Source organism: Procambarus clarkii, chromosome 7 (assembly GCF_040958095.1).
Source record: "Procambarus clarkii isolate CNS0578487 chromosome 7, FALCON_Pclarkii_2.0, whole genome shotgun sequence".
NCBI lineage: Eukaryota > Metazoa > Arthropoda > Malacostraca > Decapoda > Cambaridae > Procambarus > Procambarus clarkii.
The window spans coordinates 22,654,802-22,659,937 of record NC_091156.1 but is presented as its reverse complement, the minus strand read 5'-3'; positions in this window follow the sequence as shown (position 1 = coordinate 22,659,937).

The window sequence follows — 5,136 nt, the reverse complement described above, 5'->3', positions numbered from 1 at the left end:
GTGGCGTGTGTTACGGCCCTCTCGGGACGCAATGGGATTCGTACTCTGATGTTATTAGAGTAAGTTGTATCCGGCCCCAAGCCAGTAGTGGCTTTCAAGGGATGCGATCCGTGACGCAAGTAACTTAAAGGGGAAGGGAAATAAAGTTAAGAACTTAAGATTATAATTACCATCACCAATAAATAATATATAAAAAGAGTACACAGGGGGAGGGGTATTAACACTATACAGGGGAATTATTCACACAATTGTCTTCTCCTGAAGACTCTGGATCCACGCTCTCGGTGCTAAGTCCTCGGTGCTTTCGTGGTCTCTTGACGAATCTTCCGATCAAGCTGAGTCTACCCCGAACACAGGCCAGCCAAAACACAGTTCCACTGGGGGCACCGCCGTGGAGGCCGTCAACCACAAGTCCAGCAGGTCTGCTGGCAGGTTCCGGATCAGCAACGCTGGCCAGGCCACTCCACGAGCGATACTAGGGTAGCGCCCTAGTCAGGAGCCTCGTGTGATACCACAAATCACTCTCCTGTCCTCAAAACCCCAGTGGATAACCGTCTCCAGCAGTCGGTCCCAGGTAAGACAATCCTTCTACTGCCACTACACTGGCAGGGTAACACACCACAGTGTTCTTCCGGGAGACGACTTCACAGCTGCTGCAGCAAGGCACAAGGTATGGGGACGGCTGCCTCGGGTAGACTGACTCAACTTCCATCACAGCAGTCCCAGGTCGACTCTGTAAGCAGACACGTCATCAATAACAGGGACACTAAAGCACCACACTTACAGGCTCAGACACAAACGCCCGACATATCCACTCCATAGATGGCGTTGTAGTCTGAGCACCACCTCACCAGAGGTCAGCGACGGCGGTGCTGTGAGCTGAACCGGACTGGAAACTGGCCCTTGTGGCCAGTACACCTTGTCCTCACCAGGTGTCGTCGTCCATTTGGTGGGGGTTTCGGGAGCTGACCCACAGATGGCGTGGTCGTCACTGCTCCGTGCTCGGACGCTGGATCCGGGTTCGTAACACCTCCCCATCAAAAAGAATTTGGTTTGGGTTTCTAGAAAGAGAATTACAAACCAAATTAGTACGGCGACACAACTCCAAATGGACTCACAATTACTGTAAACTGGCACGGCGAGGCTGTCTCGTCCACCGAACTGTACTAAGGAGAAACCCTGGCACAAAGGGAACTTGAAAATGGCAGGCGATGACCTGCCTGACGTAATTTTCCACATCTCCACTGCGATGTCAAGCAGGGGCATCATCTCACATCTCTCAAGTAAGGATCGGTGTGGACACGATCTGGGGCGACTCGACACTTCCCTATGTCGTGGCACCGATGATGGCTGGACACAGACGGCATTTCTGGTACCAATCCGGCGGTCCTTCAGGGAGTCGGGCACCTGGAATACAGGGGTCTGATAATTCAGAGTGACAGCGACAGCGGGTAAAACAGTACTTACAGCATACTCTACTAGGTCCACACCTAGTCCCAACGGGGCTGTTCGTACGTCGCAGATGGCATTCGCTCTGCCACCGTCAGGTCGACCAACGTTCCACATAACGCTGCATTGAGGCTCAGCTATCACGCGGGGGGTGCCAACCTGTCGGAAACAGTCACTCACATTATCATATCTCGTACCTCCTGTATCAACCATCACCTTCCAGGTCCCTTCTTCGACTGCAACATTTACTGTGCACGTCTCCCATCCCTGGGACCTCTTCATGGTGTTCACGGGAGCCATCATCTGCCGGGTCGTCCACTGGTCCTCACTGAGAGCACATACAAGAATCAAACAAAATACTGCTAGGAAACATTTGGTCACCTGAGGGATAAGCTTCCTGAGCCTGTAATGTCCATAGCCGGCTACATCCATTAGCCTGGTTTGGACCGAAGAGGGCTCTTGAACCTTCGCATATACCTCACATACCTCCGACGTCTGGGGAATCTCTGGCCAGTTCCATGAACGCTGTACCTTGCCATACCGCAAGTACACCTCCGCCTTCGCTCCAGACTCGTTGGTATCCATGGGTGCCTGCACACAAGGCCTCTCTTCCTGCTCAGTTACCTCGGGTATCGTAACCGCATGTTCCTCATCGGGAGAAGAATCAGGAGACACTGTTAGAATACTGTCGATCTGCGGGTGAGAGGACAAATTAAACATAGTATATTCCGGATCTGACTGTACCTGGATATTACCACTGCCTGTTACCTCAGACCTTGCTGTTCTGGCCGACTCGTCCACGACCTTGGGAAGATTGTTGCTCCAACCTGTCACCAAGTCGTTGGCTAGTACCACGTCAATCCCAGCCACAGGGAGGGTAGCGACTACTGCCAACACACAGGTGCCACTGAAGTAAGGCGAGTCGAGATGCACTGGCACTAAGGGGGCGATATACTGCGTTCTAGGAAACCCAACCAGGACAACCTGTTGTCTCCTGTTCACACTTACTCCCTCGGGTAACGAGCTCTTCACGATCAGGGACTGGGCTGCTCCACTATCTCTGAGCACTACAACTGATCTACCAGTATGATCACTCGATACATACCCGCCTGAAGTGTGAGGGGAAAACAATCTTGATCCTTCCTGCGTCGTTGTCGACTGGCTTCCTGCTGGTGGTATTACACAGCTCATCATCATCACCTCCCTACGTGCGCTGCCACCTCTTCTGCCTCGGCACATAGCAGCTACATGCCCTTTCTGCCCACAAGTCCAGCACACCACATTCCTCCTCGGACTCCGGTGTTTCGGACTACTAGGACTAGTCCTTCGAGGGCTACTTGGGGGCGTCTTCTTAGCGCTTTGTGGGACGGGTCTTTCCTCTTCGTCATGAGGTCTGTCGAACCGGCGTTGGTAATTCCTCGGGACGTACTTAGCAGACGGCCTATGAGTCAGGATGTATTCCTCAGCCATAGTGGCTGCTGCACTCAAGGTCTCTACCTGCTGTTCCTCTAAGTACGTCTTCAGGTCTCCAGACAAACAATCCTTGAAGTCCTCTAGCAGTATAAGCTGCTCGAGGTCTTCTTTGGTCTCCACCTTCCGAGAGGCACACCATTCCTGAAAAAGTCGCTCCTTGATAGTGGCGAATTCGGTGAAGGTGTGCTCTGATGTCTTTTTCAGGTTTCGGAACTTTTGCCTGTAAGCCTCAGGTACCAATTGGTACGCCATGAGCACAACCTTCTTCACCTTGTCGTAATCGCCGGAGTCGTCAAGGGATAACGTGGAGTAAGCGATTTGGGCCTTCCCAGTCAAGACTGACTGTATCATGATGGCCCAATTCTCCCTTGGCCACTCCAAAGAGGCAGCGACTTTCTCGAAGGCTGCAAAGAACTTTGACACTTCCTTCTCATGGAATTTGGGGACCATTTTGATGTTTCTTACCGGATCGAAACTACTGGTTTCCGTGGTTGGCCTCCGACCACCGCCTAATCGTAATACTTCTAGTTCATGTTGTCTCTGTCTTTCTTTTTCTTCTCTCTCTCGCTGTTTCTCTTCCCTTTCTCGCTCTCTTTCTCGTTCTTCTCTTTCTTTTTCTCGTTCTTCTCTCTCTCTTTCTCGTTCTTCTCTTTCTTTCTCGTTCTTCTCTTTCTTTTTCTCGTTCTAATTCTAGACGCCTCATTGCCAATTCTTTATCTTGTCTCTCTCTTTCCATTTCTAATTTCTTCCATTCTATCTCACGATTTATCTCTAGGGCGCGCATTTTGACTGTAAGAAAGCTAATATTAAGCTCGCCTGCATCACTGTCAATGTCACTGCCCTTATCTTCCTTTTCCGTGGAAGCTATTTCCTCACCTTCCTTTGTACTAGGAGCCTCGCCTTCCTGTTTCTCTTCTGCCTTCAGGTGCCGGTGAACCTTGGACAAGATCTCCACACGGAAATCACTGGCACGGATCTTGATCTCCAGGTAGGCGCTCACTAGTACAAGCTCTGGTTTGCTCAGATATTTTAATCTGGCAAGACAGTCCTCTCTGTTCAGAAAAGCCTGAACCTCGTCCAGATCATCGATGGTAGCTTTTTCTGCCATTGTCACAGATGGAACACTTAGCACTTAACACACTGCTTACACGTTAGCACTTAACGCACCGAGCACTGTTCTACGCCAATATTGCACTTTATCGCACCTGGCACTTCACTTGCCAATATTGCACGTAATTACTTCGGGCACCGCACTACCCAATATTGCACTGAATCACAGCGAACACTTCGTTCTGCAATATTGCACTTAATCACAGCGAGCACCGCACTGCACAATATCGCACTTAGGCACTCTTGAGCACCGCACAGGACGTATAACGTCCCAATCGTCACACACAGGGGGAATTATATACAGGGATTACGCCACTTCACCACCCCTGTCAAACATACTTAACAAGGGGACGGATCCCGCTGGGGATGCCAATTATGTTACGGCCCTCTCGGGACGCAACGGGATTCGTACTCTGATGTTATTAGAGTAAGTTGTATCCGGCCCCAAGCCAGTAGTGGCTTTCAAGGGATGCGATCCGTGACGCAAGTAACTTAAAGGGGAAGGGAAATAAAGTTAAGAACTTAAGATTATAATTACCATCACCAATAAATAATATATAAAAAGAGTACACAGGGGGAGGGGTATTTACACTATACAGGAGAATTATTCACACAATTTTCTTCTCCTGAAGACTCTGGATCCACGCTCTCGGTCCTAACTCCTCGGTGCTTTCGTGGTCTCTTGACGAATCTTCCGATAAAGCTGAGTCTACCCCGAACACAGGCCAGCCAAAACACAGTTCCACTGGGGGCACCGCCGTGGAGGCCGTCAACCACAAGTCCAGCAGGTCTGCTGGCAGGTTCCGGATCAGCAACGCTGGCCAGGCCACTCCACGAGCGATACTAGGGTAGCGCCCTAGTCAGGAGCCTCGTGTGATACCACAAATCACTCTCCTGTCCTCAAAACCCCAGTGGATAACCGTCTCCAGCAGTCGGTAACAGGTAAGACAATCCTTCTACTGCCACTACACTGGCAGGGTAACACACCACAGTGTTCTTCCGGGAGACGACTTCACAGCTGCTGCAGCAAGGCACAAGGTATGGGGACGGCTGCCTCGGGTAGACTGACTCAACTTCCATCACAGCAGTCCCAGGTCGACTCTG